The sequence below is a fragment of the Peromyscus eremicus genome, chromosome 17 (genome assembly GCF_949786415.1).
Source record: "Peromyscus eremicus chromosome 17, PerEre_H2_v1, whole genome shotgun sequence".
NCBI lineage: Eukaryota > Metazoa > Chordata > Mammalia > Rodentia > Cricetidae > Peromyscus > Peromyscus eremicus.
In genome coordinates this window covers 47,429,386-47,450,486 of record NC_081433.1, presented here as the reverse complement: position 1 = coordinate 47,450,486, position 21,101 = coordinate 47,429,386, and the positions used below count along the sequence as shown (strand labels likewise).

Below are 21,101 nucleotides of genomic sequence, written 5' to 3'. Positions count from 1 at the left end.
AAGTGGGCAGCTTTGGAAACACATACATAAGTAATATTTTACAGACTCAGCAGGTTATATTTAGAAATGTATAAATGTAAATATATGCATGCAGTAACAGTTCATTTATAAAGAGCCTGTGGATTTAAAAGGGAGAAAGGAAGGGCACATGCGAGTGTTTGGAGAGAGAAAAGGGAATGATAAAACAATGTAACTTATGTTATGATGTCATAACTAGAAGGGAAAAACGTAAGATAATTCTTTTCTAAACTTCTTTGGCAGCCATGACAGACACATGACCCAATCCTGTCCAGTGAAAGAGTGTATTTTTTAACCCATCCCATCTGTAAATGTCAGTGTAAGCAACTAGTTTACGTCAACTTGACACAAGCTAGATTTACTTGAAAGGAGGGAACCTCAATTGAGAAAATGCTTCCACAGATTCTAGCTGTAGGGCCTTTTCATAATTAATGATTGATGTCAAAGGGCTCAGCATATTGTGATGGTGCCATCCCTGGACTGGTGGTCCTTGGTCCTATAAGAAAGCATGCTAAACAAGCCATAAGGAGCAATTCCAGTAAGCAGCAGCCATCTGTGGATTTCACACAGTTTCTCCTGCCTCCAGGCTCCTGTCCTGAGTTCCTTTAAGCAAAATAAACCTTTTCTTACCCAAGTTCAGGTTGCTACAATTGCTTTACTATCTCTAGGATCTTAGAATAGCCTCACGCTATGTAAAAGACAGGTTTTATTTTTCTTTTGCATGAGGGCTATTGTAGCTGTTTTTTTTTTCCCTGTTGTTGTTTTGTGTGTTTTTTGGGTTTTTTCCCAGTTTATTTTTTTTTTTCCCTGATCTTTGGAGGCCTACCACCCAGCTCCCAAACAAATACATAGAGACTTATTCTTATCTTATTCTTATTTATGAATGCTCAGCCTTAGCTTAGCTTATTATAGCCAGTTTTCCCTTAATTATCCATCTGCCTTTTGTCTCTGGGCTTTTACCTTTCTCTATTCTACATACCTTTCTTTGCTTCTTAGTCTGTGGCTGGCAGTGTGGTTGATTAGCTGTGTGGCTATGTGGCTATGTGGCTGTGTGGCTGTGTGGCTTTGTAGTTGAGTGCCTGTGTGGCTGTGTGGCTGTGTGGCTGGCTGGCTGGCTGTGTGGTTGAGTGGCTGTGTAGCTGGGTGGCTGGGTGGCTGTGTGGCTGGGTGGCTTTGTAGTTGAGTGCCTATGTGGCTGTGTGGCTGTGTGGCTGGATGACTTTGTAGTTGAGTGCCTGGGTGGCTGTGTGGCTGTGTGGCTGTGTGGCTGGGTGGCTGGGTGGCTGGGTGGCTTTGTAGTTGAGTGCCTGTGTGGCTGTGTGGCTGTGTGGCTTTGTAGTTGAGTGCCTGTGTGGCTGTGTGGCTGTGTGGCTGTGTGGCTGTGTGGCTGGCTGTGTGGTTGAGTGGCTGTGTAGCTGGGTGACTGGGTGGCTGTGTGGCTGGGTGGCTTTGTAGTTGAGTGCCTGGGTGGCTGTGTGGCTGTGTGGCTGGGTGGCTGGGTGGCTGGGTGGCTGGGTGGCTGGGTGGCTTTGTAGTTGAGTGCCTGGGTGGCTGTGTGGCTGTGTGGCTGTGTGGCTGTGTGGCTGGGTGGCTGGGTGGCTGTGTGGCTATGTAGCTGGGTGGCTGTGTGGCTGGGTGGCTGGGTGGCTGGGTGACTGTGTGGCTGGGTGGCTGGCCCCTGGCATCCTCCTCTCCTCCCTTTCTTGCTCCTTGTTTTCTTCTCTTTCCATTTATTTTCTCTGCCTGGCAGTCCTGCCTATGTTCAGCTCTTTATTCGACCAATCAGGTGTTTTAGACAAGCAAAGCAGCACAGCTTTACAGAATTAAACAAATGCAACATAAAAGAATGCAACACATCTTTGCATCTCTAAACAAAGATTCCACAGCATGGACAAAAATAACACATCTTGAACTAATATTCCACAACGGGCCATAAAGTCACAACGTGCAACTCCTTCAGTGTAACAGTTCAGTGACATAGAAAGAAATGAAAAGTGTCACTGTGGCATGGTTATTATTGTCATTTTAACTACAATCATCACTTCAGTTGTCTTTGCTGGTACTACAACCTGCTACCTTTTTGCCTTTATTATAACAAATACTGATTCTCAGGCAAAATAAAATTTATTTTTTTTCTCAGAAATTGTAGAGTTGGAGCCTTTTTATGCCACTTTATTGATCAATAAATTTAGCTAATAAAATATATTTAAATATAGTTTTTAAATTTTCATTATAATTTTTAAATTAAATTATATCATTTCGCCTCCCTTTCCTCTCTCTAGCTCCTTTCATGGACTCCTCTGCTCCTCTCAAATTCATATTCTCTATTTCTTCATTAATGTTACATATATGTGTAAGTGCTTTCTTGCATTTTCATAGTTTTAGTCCACTTTCACGGCAGGGGGCATGGCAGACTGCAAGCAGAGATGGTGGTGGAAAAGTAGCTGAGAGTTCTACTTCTGGTTCCACAGGCAAAAGGAAGAGAAAGACAGGGACTGTCTTGGGCATCTGTAAACCTCAAAAGCCACCTCCAGTGACACACTTCCTCCAACAAAGCCACACCTCCTACACCTTTCAAATAGTGCTACTCCCTAGCGACCAAACATTCAAATCTATGAGCCTTTGAGGAGGGGATGTCATTCTCATTTAAACCACAACAATGCTGGATTGGTAAAGTGATGTGGTAGAAGATTGCCCTCTAAGATTCATTAATCCACTAACCTAGGGAAGTTGAGTAGGTTTCCAGTACTGGGAGTGATTTATAGCCTTCGAGAGGGCCTTAAGTCCAATTAGAGAGCTATTGGTTACCACCAAAACAAAAGTGCCACTATTGCAACTTTGGGGAAAGCTTGCATGGTAGTGGTTCATAGGCACTATGTCTGGGTAGTACAATTGGTTGTTTACCTTCCATACCCGGCCTTTTGAGCAGTAATCCTCAAGGAAAAAGTTTCAGGACAGACCAGTTTGAAGCCTCTGAGTCCTGTACATGGTGTCTTCAGCAATAAGGACTTACTTTCAAACCTGTGGGAGGCAATCAAGGGAACAGCAAAAACATATATTGTTTTGGGATGCTCTTGGATTCCCCTGATCAACAACTCAAATGTGTGGGAGAGGGTGTTACCATGCCTACCACTCTTGATTTGTTTTCTTTTAAATAGTCTGTGATTTGGGGGGTGGAGGGTGGCAGCATTGCCAGCCCTAACAATATAACTTAAAATATAGGCTAAATATATTAAAATGCCATGATGTTTTATTCATTGAACTGGCAATTTTCCTGTTCATAATTCTTGACTACTTTATAATTTAGCTTTTTCTGACAACTGTGTTTTCTTGATTTGCTTTCTTTATACTACTTGACAGACCACAGTTTTTCTCTCCCTTCTCTCTATTCCCTCAGTCTACTGCTTTTGGCAATTTCTTAAACATCAGTGATGTTGTTAATCAGCAGTATTTTCTTTAATTTTATGCTCTTTGCCTAGCAGGTATTCCTCTCTGTTCCCCAGGGCATTTATTTGAATTTTTTTTTTTTAAAAAAAAAAGGAATGCGTTATTCTAAGTGTAAACTACAAGAAACGGAAGAACATAGAATCATGATTTTCAAGGACTGAAAATAAAATACGGTCAAAGAAACAGCAATATGCTGTTGCAGTGTTGTCTTATGTGAAATCCTGCCTGCAGGGTCCCATTTAATGGGTTGAGGCTGTTGCTCAAAGTGCCCAAGAGCTGTCTTGATAATGGGCCCGTTGCTATGGAAGCAAGTTCAATCTTAGAAACACTTGGCAGCCCCTTGCATGGGTTTTTAAATCATTTTCCCTGATTATTAGGGAAAAAAAATAACCAAATAATTTAAAAATCTATAAATAGTCAAATAGTCTGAAATCAATAAATGAACACCATTTACTTTTCATAATTCAGCCTTGAATGGAAAATGGAAGTCAGAATCTAACAGACATTTTTGTCCCATAATAACTTTACCAATAGCTAAGTCAGCCAAGTCTCTTTTGCATCATTTTCTACCCTGACAAATGTTAATGTTTGCTCAGCGTGGCTGCACCTGCCTTGAGCAAAGTCAGTATGATGCTTGGTTTGCTTCATTGGTAAATTGGCTCATTTTCAGAAAGTGCAAAAACAGACTCTTGCTCTTGCAGTGGTTTTGTGAAATCCTACTTACACCTGCTGCCTAGATCAGTCTTCATCTTTAGTATATTTCATTATAGAAATGCAAATATAGGATGTTATGCTTTGCTGATCATAAATGAGATATATGTACATAATTCAAAACTAAAGTATAGCAATATATCTATAAAGTTACACTATAAAACTCAGCGTGTCTTCATCTCAATTTGCCTAAAGGAATATGCTTATCTATTGATGCACCAATCTATCTATATACTTTAAAAGTTAATTGGTGGCGACTGTTGAGAGTTATTGATTTACTTTTGTTTTGGGCAGTTAAGCTTGTATTATTGAAGATAATTTTTCTATCTCCCATGCATTCTCTCATCTTTCCATTTTACTTCATCTACACACAATATTCTCATTGTTACAACTGTTTAAATTTTGACATGAACCAAGTGGCTCAGTAAGACAATAATTATTTCTTTTGAGGTATTGTGGACTTCACAAGTGACCTCTTTGCTTGTACATAGTTTCCACTATATTTTCCAAATAAATAGTATTTTTAGAATGGTATAAAAGTCTTCATATACTGATAGCAGTAGCTGTAAGTTGATGATTAAACATCCTCATCTTTAAAATCTCTATGCTGTCTGATAATCTGTTCTATTTCCATTTCTTTCCCTGATGAGCCTTCTGTTCTAATTTGGTCTAAATATTCTCCAGTCACTCTGCATCTTCCAAATGTTCTCATGGCCCACGCTTTGGACATTGGCTTCCTCTCAATCCTCTTTCAGATTAGTTGTTTGCTGGACTTACCTGATCATATTGGGACTTTAAATCTAATTTATTTAGTAAAATCTGGCAACTCTGAGAATGAGTATGAAGGCATCCTATTTTAATTTATTTCCTTAAATTATGGTTTTTTAAATTTTGACATATTTATACATTTATATGGTACATTGTCATCACATACAGGCCTCATTGCTCTCTCTTGTAGCTCTCCCACACTTATTAACCCACATTTCTTTCCTAACTACTTCATCTTCCATTTCCATGTGTGCTGTGTGTGTATGTGCTTGTGTGTGGGTGTGTTCTTGTCTCATGAACAGTCACAGCTTCTATGTGTTTTGACTGCAATTGTCATGTCAAACCCAAAGAACATCACTTCATAGCAGACCCTAGCTCTTACATCATTTCTCTCCTTTCATCTACAATGTCTCCTGGGATCTGGAGAGGTAATACAGCTGTCTTCTTTAGGGCTGAACACCAAAAGCAATTCTCAACACCTTGACCAATTATGAGTTTCTATATTAGCATTAACACTGCAAAGGTAAGCCTGACCCAGACCAAAACTACCACCAGTTTCTGGGTATAAAATACAGAAGTAAGCTTGACTACATATCCATTTAGTAAGATAACAGCTGTGTATTCCCTGTTAGACTCTTTGACCTCCCTAGCCACTGGCTATTTAGTAGTTATAAGTACCAGATATATATTCTTTCCTATGGAGCAAGCTTCCCATCCAGTTAGAAAGTGGTTAATTATCTCCTAAACAGCCATCCATGCACCATTGGGCCTATCTTGCCTGGTAGAGTTTTCAACTGGTTAAGATCACTGATGACTACTTCTCTAGCAGTCTAGCTGACAACTCTTGGCACTATGAATGCTTCCAGCAGTGAAGAATCTTCTAGCTTAGTCCCAGCTTGACGTCTCTGTTTCCTAGATCCAAAGTACACTGTATCTTTCGTAAGATGGCTTTGATACCTATTTCTGGTGGGCACCCACAGAGCAATTAAAGTAGCAATAATCTATAGAGTTTAGAAGCCTCTGGAGGCTCTCTGACAAATAATTCATAGGGAAATATTCCACATGGGAATTTTCATTAAAAAGCCTTTGGCTTATTAGAGCAACTTTATCTGCTCATGCAGGGTACTGCTATTACGACTTCTTTCTTTAAGAGTATTTTAAGTTAGTTTATAAACTAGTATGTTTCAGTATGGTTTTAATGTTTACATTGAATAGAACAATTTCTATAGAACTATATTTTCAAAAATCTAATGTTAACAATCCTAATCATTGAAAGAACAAAAAATTGAATTTTATATTTCCTGATTTCAAACTTTACAACATATCTGTGGTCCTTAGTGTTTTATTACCATAAAGGCAGACTAGATGCCAATAGAATAAAGAGCTAAGGAATGCAGTTTTGCAAATCAGTTAGTATTATTTCAATGTATATTTTGAGACTGCTAAATGTGGGAAGAACATTCTTTTAACAAATGGGTTCTGGGAACATTCTATATTCACTGTAGGAACTGAAATCACAACAATACCTCACATTATATAAAGCAATAACTCAAAGTCATCAAAGATTAAATGCAAGAATTAAGATTATAAAATTCTTGTTTTATTTTGTGTTAACATATTTTGCTCGTTTTTCAGATTGTATTTTAATTACAATATTTCTCCCTTTGCTTTTGTCCCTCCCAAACCTCCCAAATACTCCTCTCCACTCTCCTCCACATTCATGGCTTTTTTTCATCAATGGCCATTGCACGTATATATGTATCTATATATCCAGGCATGATCCTAACCATAACTTGTTGAGTCCATACAATGCTATTTGCAAGTTTGTCTTCAAGGTTTGCTATTATATCGTGAAGAATGTTTCATAATATGGGATGTAGCACTTTTTAAAATATGACATCAAAAAACACAAGGACACAAAAAGAAATACAAACTCGACTTGATTAAAATTAAAAACTTCTCTGCATCGGAGAACGAAATTAACAGTGTACAGAGAAAGCTACTGTTTTCTGTTGGCAATCTTAGCCATGTTGAAGCGGAATGCCAGAAGTTTATATTTCCAAAATACTCTTGTCCATAGAAATCTGGTTTCGATTCCACCAAGTGAAAGATCTAGAGTCAGTTTGCCAAGGGAATTTGTAATGGGAAAGTTACCGTATCTGGCAACATTAATAGGACAGCTCTGAGAGCCCTCGGTGCTCAGGAAATTTCGCAATTGTCAGTGGGCTGGATATGGACTGGAAATGTATGCAGTTCTTACAAAGAGTAAAATCCCCAAATTCCTTCCACTTTAAGACCCAGAATAAAAAGGGATAAAAAGACTATGCCAAAATGTAGAGCCAAAATGGTGCAGAAAATGGTGAGAGAAGTCCTTTAAAGAAGCACTCCAAGACGGATGGGAGATTTCCTACCCATAGGTGGGAGATGTTATAAGGATGGTCAGGTGCTACTTCCCAATGACCATAGACAGAAATGTATTCTTAGCTATTTTATCACTGAATATAATTGTATGCACTTTTATATGCAAAATACTAACTTTAATTATACAAAACAACATCCAAAATAAATCTCCTTTTAAAACCCACCCTTTATATAAAGTGTATGCATTTATTAACATTGTACCATGACTAGTCTTCCCATTAGACTACATTTACAGAATACAAATACAAAATAATCATCATGAGAATTTTAAATTAAACCAAACATTCAAAATATTTAAAAGTCTACTTGAATTTCAAAGTATTTTAGTCCTCAGAACGAATTCTAAATGATTAAGTAAAAGAAACTTTCATGTTTTCCGATGTTTCCAAGTGCGACTTTATTTAGTTGTGAGAAATGAAACACCAATAGGCACAGAGTATATTTGATAAGCAAAGCTGCACGTTAATCCCCCAGGTGCTAAGAAGGCAATGCCATAGTAAGTAAAACAAAACTGCTGCTCCTTTGATTTACCGTGAGTTCCTTCCACCTCACCTCCTGCTAGTCTCTTACATTCCTTCCTCTGGAGGATCTCACTTTGGCATTCATTATGCAAGACATACAAATGAGAGAAACCCTGCTACACTTCTTTCTGAGTCTCCATTTCCTTACTGTACATGCCACATACTTTTTACCCATCTTCCAGCAAACAACATAATTTCATTCTTTTTTAAGGCAGACCAAGACTCCATGGTGGATTTAGAACAACATTTGGGTTTCCTTTGTTTAATTTCTCTTACAAAAAAAATAGATTTATTTTTATATATCATATTCTGATTATGGTTTCTATTCCCTACACTCCCCAACCTCCTCCCCACCTACCTTCCCACCTGGAACAAATGAATATCTGTCTCTCATTAGAAAATAAACAAGCATCTAAGGGATAATAATAAAATGAAATATAATAACTGAATCAAGCTGGTGAGAAATCATGAACCTTGGACCAACAGGTGTGGAGCCTGCATGGGACTGAACTGTGATTTCTGCATGGTCTGTTTGAGGGGCCTCTGATAGTGGGAATAGAATCTATTCCTGGTGCATGTCCTGGAGCCCTTTGTCTGTGTGTGTGTGGGGGGGATACCTTGCACAGCCTTGATGCAGGGGGAAGGGCTTGGACCTTCCTCAGCAGAATGTGCTGGGCTTTGCTGACTTCCCATGGGAGGCCATACCTTTTCAGAGTAGGGAAAGGGAGAACCTCCGGCTGTTGTATGGAATGAATAAAAAATTTCTTAATAAAAAAAATCATCCAGTAAAAAAAGAAGAAAAAAAAGACAAAATAAAGAAATCATAATAGTACAAAATACTTAATCAAAAGTAAAAGAGTCCAAGGAAAGGCACAAGAAACAGATATAGATGCAGAGATCCACTGGTTCACACATTCAAGAATAGCATAAAAACACAAAACCAGAAGGAAAGGAAGCATCTACTTCTGGGGGGGGGGGATCTGTTGTTAGCTTTTTGTTTGTTTGGGTGATTTTGTGAGGCAGAGTCTCAGTCTGTAGCCTGAATTATATAACTCACTTATCATGTAGCCCAGGCTGATCTTGAATTTTTGGCAATCAAAGAACCCATAGGACAGAACTGTAACAGGCTTTTTTGGAAGAGGGGAGAGGTGGTACCAACCAGCTCCCAAATCATGACATAGAGACTTATTATTAGTTATGAATGCTTGGCCTTAGCTTATGCTTGTTTCTGCCTACCATTTTTTTAATGTAAATTCACCTACTATTTCTCTTTATCTACCTTTTGCCTCAAGGCTTTTTACCTTTCTTTCTGTATCTTCTACTCTGTGTCTGCTGGTTGACAGCTGTCAGGCTGGTGTAGCTGGAGTTTTCCTGCCTAGCCCACGGTCAGGACAAATCTCTCTCACCCGCCAATCCCGCAGCCGCTCAGACCCAACCAAGTAAACACACAGAGACTTACATTATTTACAAACTGTATGGCCATGGCAGGCTTCTTGCTAACTATTCTTATATCTTAAATTAACCCATTTCTATTAATCTATAAGTTGCCATGTAGCTTGTGGCTTACCGGTATCTTAACATGTTGCTTCTCCTCATGGCGTCTCTCTGCCTCAGCCTTCCACTTCCCAGAATTCTCTTCTCTGCTTGTCCCGCCTATACTCCCTGCCTGGCTACTGGCCAATCAGTGTTTTATTTATACAGAGTGATATCCACAGCAGGCTGGCCTCAGGCATCTCCCTCTTTTTCACTCTTGTTCTCTACTCTCTTATTCTTCCTCTTGTTCTTTTCAAGCTTAGATTTCTCCTCTGATTTGTTGTCTTTGCCCACCAGCCATGCCTGTCCCTCTACTGTCTAGCTATTGGCCATTCAGCTCTTTATTAGACCAATAAGGTCCCGTAGGCAAACAAGGTGAAACAGCAACATTTTTTTTTTCTGTTGGCGATCTACTGCTGGGCATGCAGCCTACCCTTAACAGTAGTTTGTTTTCCCCGTGAGATTCCCTTCACAAAAACTAATCTTTCATTTGCAAGTGATTATCAATTTGCAATTTCATTTACATTGCCTTAATATATGTATATAATTTAGGAAGTTTCTACTGTATTAGGTTTCCATATAACACACAGTCCCTCAAATGGCCCCTAATTTTAGATATCACCCCCATATTACCTCCCTCATCCCCCTCTTATTCTCCCTCCCCATTTGATCCTCCCATTCCAGCTCCACCTTTCCATCCACAACTATCTATTCTATTTCCCCTTTCTTGTGAGATTTATCCCTCTCCACTAGTCCCTGACTCTATAGCAAACCTCTATGGTGATACAGATTGTATCTTGCTTATCTTTGACTGAACAGCTAAAATCCGCACATAAGTGAGTATATACCACATTTGTCTATTTTGGTGTGGGTTACCTCACTCAGGATGTTGTTTTTCTAGTTTCATCCATTTATCTGCAACTTCATAATTATTGCTGTACTGAAACACCATGACTAAAAGCAACTTGGGGAAGAAAAGGTTTATTTGGTTAAACTTCCATATCACTGTTCATCATAAAAGGAAGTCAAGAGAGAAACTCAAACAGGACAGGAACTTGGAGGCCATGGAAGAATGATGACTTACTCATCCTAGCTTGCTCAGTCTACCTTTATATAGAACCCATGAGAAGGAGCCCAAATATGGCACCACTGACAATTGCCTGGGCCTTCTCCCTATGATGTTTATCCTTGACATTAAGGTATGTATTTTGGATGCAGAAGAGGGACAGATTCTGTTTTCATTTCGAGTCTGTTAGTCTGTGTCTTTTTATTGGGGAATGGAGACCATTGATGTTGAAAGTTATCAACTTTAAGAGTAATCAAGTAGCAGTGTTCGTTGACTTCTCTTATTTTGATTTTGTGGTGTGTTTTTCTTTTCTTTTTTCTTCATTTCATGTGCTATCTAGGGAATATTTATTGCTTGTTTGTGCTTGGAGGTGGTTAACCTCTTAAATAGAAGTTCTTCTAGCATCTTCTGTCGGGACGATTTTAGATAGACACTGCTTAAATTTGGTTTTGTCTTGGAAAGTCTTCCTTTGGCCATTTATTGTGATTGGAAGTTTTGCTGGGTATAGTAGTCTAGGCTAGCATCTGTGGTCCTCTAGAGTCTCTAGAACATCTATTCAGGCCCTTCTAGCTTTCATAGTTTTCAGTCAGGTGTTATTCTAATAGGTTTGCCATTACATGTTGCCTGGTCCTTTTCTCTACAGCTTTTTGTAGTTGGAGTTTTCTCCAGTCCTGCTTGGGCCCACAGCTGCTCAGACCCAAGTAAACACACAGATACTTATATTATTTATAAACTGTATGGCCATGGCAGGCTTCTTGCTATCTAGTTTTTATATCTTAAATTAACCCATTTCCATAAATCTATATCTTGCCACGTGGCTCATGGCTTATGGGTATCTTTACATCTTACTTCTCATGGCGGTGGTGACTGGCAGTGTCTCTTGACTCAGCCTTCCACTTCCCAGAATTCTCCTCTCTGCTTCTCCCACCTATACTATACTTCCTGCCTGGCTAATGGTCAATCAGCATTTTATTTATCAATTAATCAGAGCAACACATTCACAGCATACAGTTATCCACAGCAGCTTTTAATTTAATTTAATATTTAATTTAAATATTCTTTCTTTGTTCTGATCTTTTAATATTTTCATTATTATGTACCTAGAGATATTTCCTTTCTGGCCCAATCTATTTGATGTTCTGTATGCTTCTTGTACCTTGATAGGTAGCTTCTAATTCAGGTTATGGTAATTTTCTTCTTTGATTTTGTTGGAAATATTTTTTGTGCTTTTGACATGGGTTTCTTCTCCTTCCTGTATCCTTATTATTCTTATGTTTCATCTTTTCATAGCATCCCCGATTTCCTGGATGTTTTGTCTTCAGAAGATTTTTTTATTTAACATTTCTTTAACTGAAATATCCATTTCTTCTATCTTATCTCCAATGACAGAGAGTCTTTCTCTTTTTCATCTCTTAAAGTACTTTGGAGGGTATTTCGGCAGAAACATTGAGATAAGGGAAGCTTTTCTACAGGCTTAAGATGTTATTTGATGACAATTTTAGCTTTTGCATTAATAGAAGCTGATTTTCTGCTAAATAAATAGATCCTAAAAGATTTTTTAATCTATTGCCACAAGATGTTAACTCTGACACAGAAAATCTCAATGTATTTTTATTTTAAATATATTCCTGAGGGTAAGGGATGTTATGCATTTTTCACATTGATTGGAAATTTGGACATCATCCATGGGAACAGTCTGTTTATTTCATTAGTCCATTTATTGATTCATTTATTTGATGTTTGGAAATATAGTCTTTTGTGTTGTTATGCATTCCATATATCAATCTGCCAAAATATATCTAGTAAGAAACAATTTCCCTGTACGTTGGGTTTTTGTTGTTGTGTTGATGTTTTTTTCTGATCAGGACTTTTTAAAATTTTCTCCAGTCCTATTTGTCTATTTGTTTCCTTGCTCTCTGAGCTCCTGGAGCCTTTTAAAAAAGCCATTGGTTGTTCTTGCTTGTTTTACTCATACATTCAGCTAACAAGTGTATTCTTGTACTTCAGTTCCAGAACTTGCATCAAGGACTTTGACACATTTTGAATTCATTATTTTATAGCATGAGAATTATACTAAGAACTATAGAGCCATGCTGTGAAAAATAAGACAAACAAGCAACCAAATGAACAAAAATCACTAAAGCAAACAGAGTAGAGATGGCAAAAAAAGTAGACATATGCATCAATGGACTGGAACAGAAGACTTCTAAGTAACCAATACATCTATAGACATATGATTGTTGAGCAAAATCATTGGCATAAAGACAGCCTCTTGAAGAAATGGGAAACTGGATGGCTGCATGTAGAAGAACAAAATGGAATCCCTATACTAATTTAAAATACAGTGCAACTTTAAAAGTTTCCAAGCTCTCAAATTAAAAAAAAAATAAAAGTCTGTCATCTTTTTAAAAATCTAAGATCTCTTAACTGTGGGCTCCCATGAAAATAAAACCAGGCTATATACTTATATACTATGTATTATCCCAAAAGTAAAGAACTGAGGCATAAAATCAATCAGATAAAAGCAAAAGCAAAATATAGCAGTGTAAATCTCACTCCAGAACACAGTGTCTAGCATCTGGAACTTATTCATGATCTTCTGGGCTCCAAAACTCTTAGCCAGCCCCACTTCTCCAATTCTTTTTCATATAAGTTTACACATCTTGTATTGTAGGATCAGGTCAGCTCCACTTCACATTTACTACTTGACATGTCTAGTAACCAACACTTCACCTTCCCCCAGTAACCTCTCTCTATCCTCTCTTCTCGGATTCCAACCCATTGGTGAGGTGCCAAGCCTCAGCCACTCTCCATGACACACCTCCAGTCTTACATTTCTCATATCTTTAAAATTAGCACCACATGGGAAACTTATACACGTCATTTACCAAGTCCTTCTGCCAGTTTTATGTGGAGCTTTGGCCCACCTTGTACCACAGTTTATATATGTTGACTCCTAGGAAATACTCACCATGCTGCCCTAATGAAGTGCAGAAATTTTTTGCTGATTTTTTTTTATTTACAGCTGATTCTTCAGCCACAGAAGGCTAGCATCCATTGCCCCAGTAAAGCACTGAAGCTAACACTTCCACTTATTCCTAATTCAAAATATCATATGCATGACTCTGATAGTCTTAGATTCCCTTTGCAACTTCACAAGACATGTCTCTATTGTCTGCTTTTTTCTTAGCATTCTTATCTTCCAAGCTCCCAGATCAGCTCATTAAGCTCTGAGCACTTGACATATAAAGCATTGATTATACAGAATAAATGTCTGAATTAGTTGTCACCTTTTGAAGAAGTGTTTGGTAGAATGATAAGGATGCTGAAAATAAATCAAAGATATTTATAATGCTGGTAATAAACATTTTTGTTTGGTTTTATTGTTTCCACTAAATAATTCAGGGTAAAAAAATCTTCATAGACTGACATTATGCTTCATAAAATTGTGATAATTTCTTAGAAAATATGTAGGTATAGGAAAATAGCAATTATTATAATAACTATTATATTACTCTGTCTTCAAGACATAAATACCTTCATAATTGATCTAAAAAATCTGCATGATAAATTATTATATCATTTTTCTACACAAAAGAATGTAATAATGGTAATCCGACCAAAAATAAAGCCTAGCACAAAAAAATGAATTGCATTTTAAATAATATAGCTTGCATTTTTATTTGTTCTGTACAAACACAGTTGAGTATAGAAATATGGTAGATGAATTTAATACTAATTAATGATGAACATTAAAGCTTGAACAGGCTGAATAATGTGCCAACAGAAAATCATTCATAGTAGCAAAACAGTTTATGTAAGTAGTTGGCTAATAGCATCCAAATTAATTATCACAGAATGAATGCTAGCATTTCACTAGTTAAATATTTTATTATGGTATTTTAGATTATTAAACACCTTCAAGAGAATACTTTCACTTCATTTTCATAATTTATAAAGATTAAATGTGAGAAATACATTGATTTTTTTTAAGATCAGTGGATAATTGCAACAAATTAGCCTCTAATCTAAAATTTAATTTTCCTTCTCAACTACCTTTTGCTTGGCTCTTTCACAGTCTAAATCAATCTTTTAAAATATGATTGAAGAGGGAACATGAAATGCTAAATTCACTATAAAAATGTTACTAGCTGGTCCTCTGAGATTCTGCATTAGAAAGAAGAATTTTAGGCATTTTACTTTATTTGTTGCTATTAATAACTGAAAAATAGAGGCAATGGACCAATTATTCTTATTATGAATAAAATTAATTTTTTATATCTATCTCATCTACATTTTTTTTTGCAATTACAAAAACATAAGGTAGAGCTTTGGATGGTATTACTTTATGTTTGTCAAAGGTATTTTTTTAACTGCGTACTGCCTCTTTATAGTCTAGTACTACTCACAAGTTTCTGAGCAGAGACAGATAAGTTCCACATATTCTGAATTTGTGGCTGACAACGATGACAAATATTCACAGGATTTGAATATTAAGTAAGGACCTGAATGTAGTACAGATACACTCTTGACAAATAAATTAAATTGACACCTAATCCTCACTTTATTAGGCTGACAGGAAAATCACTTACAATGCTTCCTCTCCCCAGAGGCATAGGCAGGAATGGTGCAGAAGATTGTCCTGTGCAAAGCAATCTAGTCTTCTCTGTTCTATTTTCCACCCTCTCAGTACAGCTGTCCATCATTTAAAGCAACAGACACTCTCAAGCCCCCTGGGTGCTTGGTTTCTGATGATTCCTGCCTTTCTAACTCTCAGAGCTATTCACTAAGGCAAGGAGTGCCTGATCACTAGAGGAAGTGCCTGGGAGCATACTAGTTGGCACCCACTATTCCTTTACCATTTCCCTAGTTCACCCTGGCTGCGCTATGCGTTGACTTTCTCCTTGCCTCTTTCATTGCACCTCTGATCATAGACTTTTCCTCGTCCTCCACATCAAGCCAACAGTCTTTCAGTCCTAAAGCTCCAACAGCAACAATGACACCGGGCAGACACTGCCCTCAGGTGGATAAAGTTCCCAAGGCAAGAATTTAAAGGGCTGTGCATTTCTCTGAGCTACTCAAAAGGCAGAAAGAGCTAGCATCTCTAAAATTACCTTGTTGAGAATAAAAGCTGCAGAGGTTATAGGTGGTATTCTGTGAGTCAAAGGCATTGAAAATCTCGGTCTCTTAAACCCAATCTCTTTATTTTACTCTATCATTTTGTGGATTTTGTATATTCATTCAATTGATCTATGTTGACATAATTATATATGTTTCTAAATAGATTTATTTTTCCAATAACCTGAAAAATTCATGTATCTCCTGGTTCCCCAAAGATTACTAAAGAGTACTGAATAGTTTCTCTTACCCTCTGAATATAGCATGATTTCATTCTTTTTTATGGCTGAATTAAACTCTATTACAGAAACAATTCTTTTAAAAACTAAGATAATGCAGACTCGTTCGTATAAGAAGTTGGTTGTGTCTTTTGGCTTCTGTAACCTTAATCAAATAAAAATGAATGCATTCGTTTATTCACAAGTGCTACTGAGCAGTCAGACCAAGTGGTAACTGGGTGGTTCATGATTAGTGGATGACAGTATCAAAGAAGAGAGAGTGGCTGCTTGATGAAGGAAAAGGAAAATCCTGGCCAATAAGTGGAATGGGAATGTAGGACGGAGAGATAATAACCCAAGTTGAGCAAAGCATCAATTCAAAGGCCAAGACAGTCATACATACCTTCACAGGACTGCAAAGATTTCTAGTGATGTGGGATAATGCTTTTGTACACTGGTTTAATAAAACGCTGATTGGCCAGTAGCCAGGCAGGAAGTATAGGCAGGATAAGCAGACAAGGAGAATTCTGGGAAGAGAAAGGCTGAGTCAGGAGATGCCAGCCCACCACCGAGGGAGCAGTATGTAATGGCACATAGGTAAAGCCACAGAAAATGTGGTGACATATGGATTAACAAAAATGGGCTGAGTTTTAAGTGTAAGAGCTAGTCAGTAGGAAACCTGAACTAATGGCCTGTGTGTTTACTTGGGTCTGAGCTGCTGCTGACTGGGCGGGACATAGAAAAATTTTCAGCTACATTCTCGTGTAATGAGTGTTCAAAAGTAATACACGTTGATTTCAGCAAGTCAAATCTTGTCACAGCACATTTGAAATATTGGCATGTGAAGGAGTTCAAAGTTATGAAATGGGTTTCTTTAAACCAGGGCCGCTTTAAGAAAGCAAGTGAATGGAACAAAAAGGTGGAGATTATTAGGGGTGTTGGAGTATGGAAAATTTAGCCCCAGGAATACCACTTAGAAAGCTGTGATAGTGATATCCTATGAAATATTTGAACCTGAGAGTTGAAAATGAAATGGGAAAGGATAAAATAAGGAAAATAAAAACATGCATGTCATATGTTTAATCGGTGTGACTCATAAACCTTTCTTAAGTACAGCGGCAAACAGCTCACAGGGGATGAGATACTTACAGAATCCTGAATATGTAGTCTATTCTTTGTTGTTTAGATTGAAAAGTTTATCTCCTAGAGGAGGTAGGTGCTACTACTTTGAAATAATATCAAAAATGTGTGTACTTATGTGTACATTACGATGAAATGAAGGCATGCTCCTCATGCAGGAATTCATTATGGAGGAAGTGAATGCTGGTGCTGAGATGTCTATGGAAGATATTGAACCTCTGGGAAAATTATAAGCTAAAGAACTCACATACCTTAAAACTGCAAATACAATAGAACTCAGACACTCTTCAACAATCCTATGAGATAAACATATGCACTTTGCTTTCAGATTCCAGAAAATAATGTGAATCGAACAGAAGAGCAGCTCAGCCTTGAGTTACTCTGCTAATTATTGACATGTATGTACTAATAACATATGACAGGAAAAATGATGATTTTCTTGTCGAAAGTGATAAAGAAAATCTAAGCTAATTAGTAGGTCTCCCAGAATAGAACTAGCAGATTACTTGGAAAAATATGAAAGATTTTTAACTTCTTTTGAGAGGGAAGACACTTTCAAGAACAGAACTGCCTCAGAACTTGAATATATTTACCTAGTTATAATTCATTCTCCAGATTATAACACGATTTTATGAAGGCTGGAACCATGTCAATTTTCACCCACATTTCCTAAATCTTACTAACAATTTTTGCTTTGTAATGAGTATATAATAGACACTTGTGGAATTAGTGAAGTTTTAGTTGATTTATTAAATATTTGAACCAGCAAATTCTTTGACACTACTCTTTTTGCTACTGTCATTTGTTTGGTTTGTTGAGAAATTTAGAGACAAAGTCTCACTACGCAGCTCAGACTTCCATAGAACTTATCATGCTGTACAGGATGGCTTTGGACCTGCTCCTGCGTCAGCCTACTGAGCACTCAAATTGCCCATACATGCCATTCTGCATGGTTTGAGAATACACATTTTGAAAGTCAATTATAACTTAAGGATTAAAAAAAAATGAACAGACTACACATACAAAATGCATTTATCATTAATTTCTCAAGTTATAATAATCCAATGATTTTTTTGTTAATCATTAAAATGCCAATATCAGCTGACATTTGCTTATCCATTCTTCCTCCCCCTATTGCATTTAACACATAATGGCGATAGCTTTGCATGTGGCTTGCTGAAAAACCTGTAATATGAAGTGATTGATATCCCGTATAACCCTAAAAGTTCTTTAAGCTAAAGTTTAATCATCATCCTTGTCTAAAATATTTCTTTGCAGCATGTCCTGAAAAAAAATAATGCTTCACTATCCAATTAGCATGATTGATTTTTATGCTCTTTTCTCCAACTACCAGTTAAAGTTGGGAAATCAAAATAAATTAATAAATGGTCAATATTTGTTACTGAAAAGGAGTTCAAACATTTAAACTTTCCTGCGTCCTACAGAGAAATTCATTCTCTCGCTATACAATAGTGTTATGATTATCTCGTTTTCCTTCTTTCTCTCCTAACTACACTCTGAGTGACCTTCTTTAGTAAACTTACATTTCAAGAATCATTTCTTCCTTACATTTAAAAAATATCAAAGTTTTAGTTATTGTTGTCCTGTTTTGAAATATTTGGCAATCATCACAATTTACCTTCCTAATTCACATATTAGAGGAACTATTTTTGTGTATTACATTCTTTCTCTTATAGAAGAAGATGATTCTTAGAACATATATGAAAAATATAAAACCGATTGATTCTACAAACCATATTCATTTGGCAGTTGGGTATATAGTTCAGTTGGCAAAGTGGTTGCCATTTGAACATGAGGACCTGAGTTTTGTTACCAACATGCAGTCTTGGTGGTTTGTGTTTATACACGCAAGGCTGGGGAGGCAGTCAGATGTCTCCCTGAGTCTCACTGGCCAGCTAACCTAGTGACTGACTTTGTCACAAAATGTAAGGTAGCATCTAAGAAAACGTATTTGCAATTTACTTTCAGATTACAAACACACAAGAATAACCACACACATCAAAATGAAACCAAAATTCTTTGAAAATTCTCAAACCTAGTTGCCACTTAAATTGACTGAGAAGGTACAGCCTGCATACATTTTCTTGATGCTAGAAAAGAATCTGTGTCAAAAAAAGAAGCCATTACAAGAAAGCAAATCTGCTTGTGAAATCTATAGGTTACTAATTGAAATACAAGTGAGATCTTGAATTTAGATTTCTTCATTCTCTTCATGTCTGCAGTTGCAATATTTGAGCAATATGTGGTTCAGCAAATCTCCTAGAAGAATCAAGCAGCCCTACTTTCATGTTTATCACAACTTTGCAGAGTCTTAATCTCTACTTTAGGTTTCTTGGTTACTATTTCTGACATTATTATGGCGATATCATTTTTTTTAATGTTAATCTGGTTTTACTTTAGGAGATGGGAACCTGTGCTTCAAATGAACTTTTCCTTCCTTCCTTCCTTCCTTCCTTCCTTCCTTCCTTCCTTCCTTCCTCCCTCCCTCCCTCCCTCCCTCCCTCCTTTCTTTCTTTCTTTCTTTCTTTCTTTCTTTCTTTCTTTCTTTCTTTCTTTCTTGCCTTCCTCCCTCCTTCCCTCCCTCCTTTCCTTCTTTCCTTCCTTATTTCTTTCTTTGAACTTTACAAGGTAGTTCATTATTTTCTCCTCCATCTACTCCTCCCAGTTCCTCCCTACTTCCCTTCCAATCCCAATCCACTCCCTTTCAGCCTCATTAAAAAAGAATAGGCTTGGTCTCCCACGGGGAGTTTCAGCAAAGCCTGGTACACTCAGTTGAGGCAGGTTCAAGCCCCTCCCCCCTGCATCAAGGCTGCACAAAGTGTCTCACTGTAGGCACTAGGCTCCAAAAACCAGCTCATGCACTAGGGACAGGTCCCGGTCCCACTGCCTGGGGGCCCCCTATGTAGTTCAAGGGAGACCTTGCCTTGGAGGAGGTGGGAATGAGGGGTGGGTTAGGGGGTAAGGCTGGGGGCAGGAGGAGGAAGGACAGGGGAATCTGTGGTCGGTATGTAAAATGAATAGAAAATCATTTAATAATAATAAAAAAATAATAAAAATAATAAATAATTAATAATAAATTATAATAATATAATATAATAATATAAATTATAATAATAATAAATAATAAATAATAAATAATAAAAAAAGAATAGGCTTCTAAGAGATAGCAACCAACATAAGCAAGTAAAATATAAGATATAACAAAATCCATCACACTGAGGCTAGACAAGGCAATCAAACAAAAGGAAAAGAGCCCCAAGAGCAGGCACAAGAATCAGAGACCAACTCATTCACAGACTCGGGAGTCCTGTGAAAATGATAAGCTGAAAGCTGTAATGCATACATGGAGGACCTGGTACAGACCCATATCAGCACTGTGCTTGCAGCTTCTGTCTCTGTGAGTTCATATGAGCCTTGCTCAGTTGGTTTAGAGGGCCTTGTTCTCCTGATGTCCTCCCATCCTCTGTCTCTTACACTCTTTTTGCATTCTTTACCTCAGGGTTCCCTGAGCTCTGAGAGTAGAGATTTAACAGAGACATCCTATTTAGAGCTGTGTATTCCAAGGGTTCTGTGTGTATGTGTAAGGACTGACTGTGGATCTCTGCATCTGTTTCCATCTGCTGCATGAGGAAGATTCTCTGATAATGACTAAATAAGGCACTGATCTATGGCTATAGCAGAATATAATCCAGAGTCATTTTATTACTATTTTTTTAAAAAAACTAATAGTATTTTATTTTACCTGGGTCTCTAGACCATCTATTATCTGGTTTTGAGCACACAGGCAGTGTCAAGTATGGGTTCCATCTGGTGGAGTGTGCCTTAAGTCAAATAAGGCATTGTTTGGTTACTCGCGCAAACTTTGCACCACCATTGCCCTAGCGTATTTTACAAGCAGGTCAGCATTATAGATCAAAGGTTTCACAAGTAGGTTGGTGTCTATATTTTTCTTTTGGTAGCCTACAAAGCACCTCTCTGTACCAAAGATATTAAAACATAGAATGTATAGGCACCAGCTCATCCTCTCCATGTTCAATTAGTTGTGTAGGTGGTGTCTTAAGCAATGGTGACTTGCTGTCTTGGCAATATATTGTATTCTGCAATCAAGATGTACAGTAT

The 21,101-nt window shown here is 37.5% G+C and overlaps 1 protein-coding gene across 1 annotated transcript in view; it reads left to right on the top strand.

Annotated features, from left to right (window-relative positions):
- Galntl6 (polypeptide N-acetylgalactosaminyltransferase like 6) overlaps positions 1-21,101 on the top strand; it is a 767,544-nt gene that overhangs the window by 66,921 nt on the left and 679,522 nt on the right. The gene's annotated exons all lie outside the window — the stretch shown is intronic.